The sequence below is a fragment of the Heptranchias perlo genome, unplaced genomic scaffold (genome assembly GCF_035084215.1).
Source record: "Heptranchias perlo isolate sHepPer1 unplaced genomic scaffold, sHepPer1.hap1 HAP1_SCAFFOLD_336, whole genome shotgun sequence".
In the NCBI taxonomy this organism is placed as follows: Eukaryota; Metazoa; Chordata; class Chondrichthyes; order Hexanchiformes; family Hexanchidae; genus Heptranchias; species Heptranchias perlo.
Window position 1 is genome coordinate 22,501 of NW_027139348.1, and position 10,000 is coordinate 32,500.

Sequence of the window (10,000 nt, forward strand, 5' to 3'; positions counted from 1 at the left end):
CTCCCATGTCGGACGCGAGTCGCCAAATCGATCGGAAGAGAGTACCGATTCCTCTCAAAAAGTCTGCGTGCCCGTTATTATAAAAGCAGCCCACCGGCCGCGGTGCCTTGCCCACAAACACACTTGGTGTCTGGGGTGATTCAGAGCCGCCGCGGCTCGAAAGTGTCAACCTGTTTTAAAAGTCATCGCTATGCCGGCACAGGTGACTTTCAAGTTAAAGAGTTCTCTTTATTGGCTTTCAAAAAAATCTGCAAAGTGTCACAGAGATTTTGAGAAACTCTTTTTTTTCTTTATATTATTATAATATAATATAATGTGTATATGTTTTCGAAAAGCATCCACCAGCAATCCATGGTGAGCCTCTCTCTGCTGGCAAGCTCCTCCTGCCTGAGCCCGACGCTGTCGAGGCTCAACACGATTTCAGACTGACAAAGAGTTCGAAAATTGCCGCCTGATGTAGCTTTAAATGCTGACAGGTGACTTCCGAGTGCTCTTGTAAAGGTCTCCGCTTTGAAATTGAGAGCCTTTTGCCAAGTGTCACTTTTTCAGGCACTCTTAAAGTGCACCTGGGCTGTCAGAGAAAGCTCTGAAAATCGTGTTCTCGAAAATCTCCGGGTACCCGACCAATCCCTAGGTGCCCGAATGACAAGTGTCAATTCGGCAGGACGGCCTCCCACCTCCGGCCGCAGATGCGTCACTAAATCCCCGCAACGGGGGCTTTCTCATTTCGGCATAGGGGCTTCCGCGGCCAACTCATTAACCTGTGCTCGGACTTTTTGTGCCACAAGTGCAAGGGACCGTTTGCCGGCAGCTACTCGCACCCCCCCGCCCAGGGGGGGAATCCTCTGACCGGAGATCCGAAACGCCGGCCGAATCCATCCCCGTCGGACTTCCGAAGGGGTTCCCTCGACCGACTGACTTCCGAACTCCTTTCTGGGCTTAAACGGGTGGAATTCGGACCCTCTCGCAAGGGAGCCGAAGCCCGCCAGCCCCGGGAGGCCTCGGGGCCGCCGTTTTCAAGCCCGACCAAAAAACCCGAAAAATGGGGAAAAATGGGAAAAATTCCCACTCCAAAAGGCTTAAAAGTCGGTTGGGCGGCAGCCCGGGTCGGTCTCTGCAGACCTGGAGGCGCTGGACACAAGTCTGGTAAACAGGCTAAGTCTCGACATGCCACCTCTTACTATCCTGCAGGTACCCCGCCAATCCCCCCGGAACCGGCTGGCAATTGGCGAATCAGCGGGACGAATTTGAATTCGTGACCGACTTTCTGACACCGAATCGCCGCAAACGCGTTTCGATTTTTCGGCTTCGGTACCTCCCATCAGACTTTGACTGGCCATATCTCCGGACTCACGTGTCGCAGCCGGGACCTTCAGGCACCGTTCGACGCGTCTACCCCTGCCCCGTCGAATGGCGCCCCTCGCGGTGTGGTCCGATTTCCGCATTTTGGTCAGATTTGCCTCCAAAATTTTCAGATTGAGTTGACGAATGCCCCCTACGGGGTAACCTCTTGCCCTTTCGGACCTGGTCCCTGTGACTTAATTTCCGCCTTTTGCTCAATCGTTTCCCCATTTATAATTAATTTTAAAAATCTGGTTACTCAGTTCTGGTTTACCAGTTCCCTCTTCGGACTTAGTTTTTGGTTAATCATTTCCGGTTCACCAGTTCCCGTTTTGGACTTAGTCTCTGCGGGCCGTTTCTCATCTTTTGGTTCATCAGTTCCCCTCTTTTAATAATTTTTTGGCTGCTTTCGTTTGATCATTTCCCTGCCTTCTGGGTAACTTTTCCACCTTAGGACTTCATCGCCGCACATTGTTTTCGACTTCTGGTTGATCATTTCACCCCTTTTAATCATTTTTGTAACTTTTGGTTAACCATTTCACCCAGCTTCTGGTTAACCATTTCCCCTTTGGGACTTAGTCTGTGAGCATTCTTTTGGGATTCTGGTTAACCATTTGCCAATTTTTAAAAAATGTTGCCACTTTTGTTTAATGCTTTCTGGTCAACCTTTCCCTCTTTCAGACTTCACCGCGGCACATTGCTTCAGCCTCCTGGTTAATCATTTCACCCCTTTTAATCATTTTTGCAACTTTTGGTTAACCATTTCCCCCAGCTTCTGGTTAACCATTTCCCCTTTGGGACTTGGTCTCTGAGCATTCTTTTGGGATTCTGGTTAATCATTTGCCAATTTTTAAAAAATGTTGCCACTTTTGTTTAATGCTTTCTGGTCAACCTTTCCCTCTTTCAGACTTCACCGCGGCACATTGCTTCAGCCTCCTGGTTAATCATTTCACCCCTTTTAATCATTTTTGCAACTTTTGGTTAACCATTTCCCCCAGCTTCTGGTTAACCATTTCCCCTTTGGGACTTGGTCTCTGAGCATTCTTTTGGGATTCTGGTTAATCATTTGCCACTTTTTAAAAATGTTGCCACTTTTGTTTAATGCTTTCTGGTCAACCTTTCCCTCTTTCAGACTTCACCGCGGCACATTGCTTCAGCCTCCTGGTTAATCATTTCACCCCTTTTAATCATTTTTGCAACTTTTGGTTAACCATTTCCCCCAGCTTCTGGTTAACCATTTCCCCTTTGGGACTTAGTCTCTGAGCATTCTTTTGGGATTCTGGTTAATCATTTGCCAATTTTTTAAAAATGTTGCCACTTTTGTTTAATGCTTTCTGGTCAACCTTTCCCTCTTTCAGACTTCACCGCGGCACATTGCTTTAGCCTCCTGGTTAATCATTTCACCCCTTTTAATCATTTTTGCAACTTTTGGTTAACCATTTCCCCCAGCTTCTGGTTAACCATTTCCCCTTTGGGACTTAGTCTCTGAGCATTCTTTTGGGATTCTGGTTAATCATTTGCCACTTTTTTAAAAATGTTGCCGCTTTTGTTTAATGCTTTCCCTGCTTTGTGGTCAACCTTTTCCCCTTTAGGACTTCACCGCGGCACATTGCTTCAGCCTCCTGGTTAATCATTTCACCCCTTTTAATCATTTTTGCAACTTTTGGTTAACCATTTCCCCCAGCTTCTGGTTAACCATTTCCCCTTTGGGACTTGGTCTCTGAGCATTCTTTTGGGATTCTGGTTAATCATTTGCCACTTTTTAAAAAATGTTGCCGCTTTTGTTTAATGCTTTCCCTGCTTTCTGGTCAACCTTTTCCCCTTTAGGACTTCACCGCAGCACATTGCTTTAGCCTCCTGGTTAATCATTTCACCCCTTTTAATCATTTTTGCAACTTTTGGTTAACCATTTCCCCCAGCTTCTGGTTAACCATTTCCCCTTTGGGACTTAGTCTCTGAGCATTCTTTTGGGATTCTGGTTAACCATTTGCCAATTTTTTAAAATGTTGCCACTTTTGTTTAATGCTTTCTGGTCAACCTTTCCCTCTTTCAGACTTCACCGCCGCACATAATTTTCGACTTCTGGTTGATCATTTCACCCCTTTTAATCATTTTTGCAACTTTTGGTTAACCATTTCCCCCAGCTTCTGGTTAACCATTTCCCCTTTGGGACTTAGTCCCTGAGCATTCTTTTGGGATTCTGGTTAATCATTTGCCACTTTTTTAAAAATTTTGCCGCTTTTGTTTAATCGTTTCCCTGCTATGTGGTCAACCTTTTCCCCTTTCAGACTTCATCGCCGCGCATTGTTGTCGACTTCTGGTTAATCATTTTTCCCCTTTAAATCTTTTTTTGCCACTTTTGGTTAACCATTTCACCCAGCTTCTGGTTAACCATTTGCCCCATTTTACTGAATTTTTCCGCTTTGGTTTAATCATTTCCCTGCTTTCTTGTCAACCTTTTCCCCTTTTGGACTTCGCCGCCGCACTTTGCTTTTGCCTTCTGGTTAAACATTTCTCCCCTTTTAATCCTTTTTCCCACTTTTGGTTCACCAGTTCACCCAGCTTCTGGTTCACCATTTCCCCTTTGGGACTTAAGTCTCTGAGCATTCTTTTGGGATTCTGGTTAACCATTTGCCACTTTTTAAAAAATGTTGCTGCTTTTGTTTAATGCTTTCCCTGCTTTCTGGTCAACCTTTTCCTCTTTCCGACTTCATCGCCGCACCTTGTTTACGACATCCGGTTAAACATTTCTCCCCTTTCAATCCTTTTTGCCACTTTTGGTTAAGCAGTTCAACCAGCTTCTGGTTAACCATTTGCCCCTTCTTACTGAATTTTTCTGCTTTTGTTTAATCATTTCCCTGCTTTATGGTCAACCTTTTCCCCTTTAGGACTTCGCCGCCGCACTTTGCTTTCGCCTTCTGGTTAATCATTTCACAACATTTTAATCCTTTTTCCCACTTTTGGTTAAACAGTTCACCCAGCTTCTGGTTAACCATTTGCCCCTTTGGGACTTAAGTCTCTGAGCATTATTTTGGGATTCTGGTTAACCATTTGCCACTTTTTAAAAAATGTTGCCGCTTTTGTTTAATCGTTTCCCTGCTTTCTGGTCAACCTTTTCTCCTTTAGGACTTCGCCGCCGCACTTTGCTTTCGCCTTCTGGTTAATCATTTCACCCCTTTTAATCCTTTTTCCCACTTTTGGTTAAACAGTTCACCCAGCTTCTGGTTAACCATTTGCCCCTTTGGGACTTAAGTCTCTGAGCATTCTTTTGGGATTCTGGTTCACCATTTGTCCCTTTTTAAAAGATATTGCTGCTTCTGTTTAATCCTTTCCCTGCTTTGCGGTCAACCTTTTCCTCTTTCAGACTTCATCGCCGCGCATTGTTTTCGACATCTGGTTCAACATTTCTCCCCTTTTAATCCTCTTTCCCACTTTTGGTTAAGCAGTTCACCCAACTTCTGGTTAACCATTTGCCCCTTTTTACTGAATTTTTCTGCTTTGGTTTAATCATTTCCCTGCTTTATGGTCAACCTTTTCCCCTTTAGGACTTTGACGCGGCACATTGCTTTCGCCTTCTGGTTAATCATTTCACCCCTTTTAATCCTTTTTCCCACTTTTGGTTAAACAGTTCACCCAGCTACTGGTTAACCATTTCCCCTTTGGCACTTAAGTCTCTGAGCATTCTTTTGGGATTCTGGTAAACCATTTGTCCCTTTTTAAAAAATGCTGCTGCTTTTGTTTAATGCTTGCCCTGCTTTGCGGTCGATCATTTCACCCCTTTTAATCCATTTTTGCCACTTTGGGTTAAACAGTTCACACAACTTCTGGTTCACCATTTCACATTTCGGAACTTTTATTCCCACCATTACTTTGGGCTTCTGGTTCATCATTTCACGCTGTTTTACAAATCTTTGCCGCTTCACTTTTAATCCACAAACCGTGGCTCGCTTTCGGGTGGGGGGGGGGGGTAGCGGGTTTGGGCCGGGCACTCGACATCCCGGTGTGCGACCGGGTTCGTTCTGGTACCGCTCGGTGCCCCTCGTCCTGCTCTTGCCGCGGAAGCAAACCAGACGACCGTCGGTCTCACGCCCGAGGGGAGAGGAGGCGGAAAGCGGTTTGCAGCCTTTCGCTGTACCTCCGGCGGGCAGCGCCGCACCTCCGAGTGCTCGGTACCGTTCGCTGCGCCTCGTCCGGCCGCACGCAGCGAGCCAAACCCGGAGGAAATCGGCCTGTGCCTTCTCGAGATATGGGCCTCCGGGTGGGACGGACAAACCGGGGCCCCGAGCTCGCTTTCGGCGGCCCGGCACTCGACTTCCCGGTGTCCGAACGTGATCCTTCCGGTACCCTTCGGTGCCCCTTGCCCGACTCCAGCTCCCGTGCTGAAGCGGAGTCGGTCGGCCTGACGGCCGCCGAGTTAGCCAGCGGAAAGCGGTGCGCAGCCTTTCGCTTGCAGCTCCGGCGGGCAGCGCCGCACCTCCGGCTGCTCAGTGCCGTCCGCTGCTCCCCTTCCGGCTGCACGCAGCGAACCATACCCGGAGGAAATCGGCCTCGGCCTTCCGGAGATATGGGCCTGCGAGTGGGACCAATAAATCGGTGCACATTTCCGGCTCGGTTTCCGGCCTCGGCACTATCAGTTCACGCCGTCCGACCGACGTCGTTCTGGCACGGTTCCGTTGCTCCTTGATCCGGTCCAGCCACGGTAATCAGCCGAAGATGGTGGGGGGGGGACACATTGCCCGCCGAGTTAGCCGGAGGAAATCGGCCTCGGACTTCCTCAGATATCAGCCTCCGGGTGGGACAGACAAACCGGGGACCCGAGCACGCTTTCGGCGGCCCGCTGGTCGACTTCCCGGTGTGCGACCGGGTTCGTTCCGGTACCGTTCGCTGCCCCTCGTCCTGCTCTAGCCGCGGAGACAAACCCGACGACCGTCGGTCTCACGCCCGCGGAGGGAGGTGGCGGAAAGTGGTTTGCAGCCTTTCGCTGTACCTCCGGCGGGCAGCGCCCGACCTCCGAGTGCTCGGTACCGTCCGCTGCGCCTGGTCCTGCCGCACACAACGAGCCATACCCGGTGGAAATCGGCCTGTGCCTTCCAGAGATATGGGCCTCCGGGTGGGACGGACAAACCGGGGCCCCGTGCTCGCTTTCGGCGGCCCGCTAGTCGACTTCCCGGTGTGCGACCGGGTTCCTTCCGGTACCGTTCGCTGCCCCTCGTCCTGCTCTAGCCGCGGAAACAAACCCGACGACCGTCGGTCTCACGCCCGCGGAGGGAGGCGGCGGAAAGTGGTTTGCAGCCTTTCGCTGTACCTCCGGCGGGCAGCGCCCGACCTCCGAGTGCTCGGTACCGTCCGCTGCGCCTGGTCCGGCCGCACGCAACGAGCCATACCCGGAGGAAATCGGCCTGTGCCTTCCGGAGATATGGGCCTCCGGGTGGGACGGACAAACCGGGGCCCCGAGCGGTGGCACCCTGCTCGCTTTCGGCGGCCCGGCACTCGACTTCCCGGTGTGCGAACGTCATCGTTCCGGTACCCTTCGGTGCCCCTTGCCCCACTCTAGCTCCGGTGCTAAAGCGGAGTCGGTCGGTCTCACGGACGCCGAGTTAGCAGGCGGAAAGGGGTGCGCAGCCTTTCGCTGTCACTCCGGCGGGCAGCACCGCACCTCCGAGTGCTCGGTACCGAACGCTGCGCCTCCTCCTGCCGCACGCAACGAGCCATACCCGGAGGAAATCGGCCTCGGCGTTCCGGAGTTATCCGCCTCCGAGTGGGCCTGACCAAGCGGGGTGAACTGGAAATCATTAACCAACGTACTTCCATGTTTTCACCCGCAGAGGGCAGCACTCTCTTCTCCGTTTTAAACTGGGCCGACCCGGCTCCGTTTCGAGACCCGGCACTCGACTTCCCGGTGTGCGACCGGGTTCGTTCCGGTACCGTTCGCTGCCCCTCGTCCTGCTCTAGCCGCGGAACTAAACCCGACGACCGTCGGTCTCACGCCCGCGGAGGGAGGCGGCGGAAAGTGGTTTGCAGCCTTTCGCTGTACCTCCGGCGGGCAGCGCCCGACCTCCGAGTGCTCGGTACCGTCCGCTGCGCCTGGTCCGGCCGCACACAACGAGCCATACCCGGAGGAAATCGGCCTGTGCCTTCCGGAGATATGGGCCTCCGGGTGGGACGGACAAACCGGGGCCCCGAGCGGTGGCACCCTGCTCGCTTTCGGCGGCCCGGCACTCGACTTCCCGGTGTGCGAACGTCATCGTTCCGGTACCCTTCGGTGCCCCTTGCCCCACTCTAGCTCCGGTGCTAAAGCGGAGTCGGTCGGTCTCACGGACGCCGAGTTAGCAGGCGGAAAGGGGTGCGCAGCCTTTCGCTGTCACTCCGGCGGGCAGCACCGCACCTCCGAGTGCTCGGTACCGAACGCTGCGCCTCCTCCTGCCGCACGCAACGAGCCATACCCGGAGGAAATCGGCCTCGGCGTTCCGGAGTTATCCGCCTCCGAGTGGGCCTGACCAAGCGGGGTGAACTGGAAATCATTAACCAACGTACTTCCATGTTTTCACCCGCAGAGGGCAGCACTCTCTTCTCCGTTTTAAACTGGGCCGACCCGGCTCCGTTTCGAGACCCGGCACTCGACTTCCCGGTGTGCGACCGGGTTCGTTCCGGTACCGTTCGCTGCCCCTCGTCCTGCTCTAGCCGCGGAACTAAACCCGACGACCGTCGGTCTCACGCCCGCGGAGGGAGGCGGCGGAAAGTGGTTTGCAGCCTTTCGCTGTACCTCCGGCGGGCAGCGCCCGACCTCCGAGTGCTCGGTACCGTCCGCTGCGCCTGGTCCGGCCGCACACAACGAGCCATACCCGGTGGAAATCGGCCTGTGCCTTCCGGAGATATGGGCCTCCGGGTGGGACGGACAAACCGGGGCCCCGAGCTCGCTTTCGGCGGCCCGCTAGTCGACTTCCCGGTGTGCGAACGTCATCCTTCCGGTACTCAACCGTGCCCCTTGCCCCACTCTAGCTCCGGCGGTAAAGCGGAGTCGGTCGGTCTCACGGACGCCGAGTTAGCAGGCGGAAAGCGGTGCGCAGCCTTTCGCTGTCACTCCGGCGGGCAGCATCGCACCTCCCAGTGCTCGGTACCGTCCGCTGCGCCTGGTCCGGCCGCACACAACGAGCCATACCCGGAGGAAATCGGCCTGTGCCTTCCGGAGATATGGGCCTCCGGGTGGGACGGACAAACCGGGGCCCCGAGCGGTGGCACCCTGCTCGCTTTCAGCGGCCCGTCACTCGACTTCCCGGTATGCGAACGTGATCGTTCCGGTACCCTTCGGTGCCCCTTGCCCCACTCTAGCTCCGGTGCTAAAGCGGAGTCGGTCGGTCTCACGGACGCCGAGTTACCAGGCGGAAAGCGGTGCGCAGCCTTTCGCTGTCACTCCGGCGGGCAGCACCGCATCTCCGAGTGCTCGGTACCGTACGCTGCGCCGCCTCCTGCCGCACGCAACGAGCCATACCCGGAGGAAATCGGCCTCGGCGTTCCGGAGTTATCCGCCTCCGAGTGGGCCTGACCAAGCGGGGTGAACTGGAAATCATTAACCAACGTACTTCCAGGTTTTCACCCGCAGAGGGCAGCACTCTATTCTCCGTTTTAAATTGGGCCGACCCGGCTCCGTTTCGAGACCCGGCACTCGACTTCCCGGTGTGCGAACGTGATCGTTCCGGTACCCAACCGTGCCCCTTGCCCCACTCTAGCTCCGGCGGTAAAGCGAAGTCGGTCGGTCTCACGGACGCCGAGTTAGCAGGCGGAAAGCGGTGCGCAGCCTTTCGCTGTCACTCCGGCGGGCAGCATCGCACCTCCCAGTGCTCGGTACCGTACGCTGCGCCTCCTCCTGCCGCACGCAACGAGCCATACCCGGAGGAAATCGGCCTCGGCCTTCCTGAGATATCAGCCTCCGAGTGGGCCCGAAGAGTCGGTGGCACCCTGCTCGCTTTCAGCGGCCCGGCACTCGACTTCCCCGTGTGCGAACGTCATCCTTCCGGTACTCAACCGTGCCCCTTGCCCCACTCTAGCTCCGGCGATAAAGCGGAGTCGGTCGGTCTCACGGACGCCGAGTTACCAGGCGGAAAGCGGTGCGCAGCCTTTCGCTGTCACTCCGGCGGGCAGCACCGCACCTCCCAGTGCTCGGTACCGTACGCTGCGCCTCCTCCTGCCGCACGCAACGAGCCATACCCGGAGGAAATCGGCCTCGGCCTTCCTGAGATATCAGCCTCCAAACGGGCGTCACAAATCAGGGCACATGGTCAGCTGCAAAGCAGCGTCATTACAACCTCTCACTGCACCCCACACGACATTCCGCTTGCCTGCCTGCCGCTGCCTACTCTCACCAGCGAAACAAAGTCAGGATAACACCCCAATGCAAGCAGCTCCCTTCCGGCCAACCAACCCACACCAATCCCCTTGCCTGCCTCCCACAAATTCCACCAGCCAGGCAAAGTCAAAATCAACCCACAATAAACGCACTCCACAACGGCCATCGACCGCTATACACCCCCTTGGGCGACTATTAAGCCCGAGAACACTAACTGTAACCAACCGCAGTGAAAAGTTGAAGTGGCAACTCATTAACCAAATTTATATTTGGCAACTGATTAACCAACTTTACATTTGGCAACTCATTAACCAA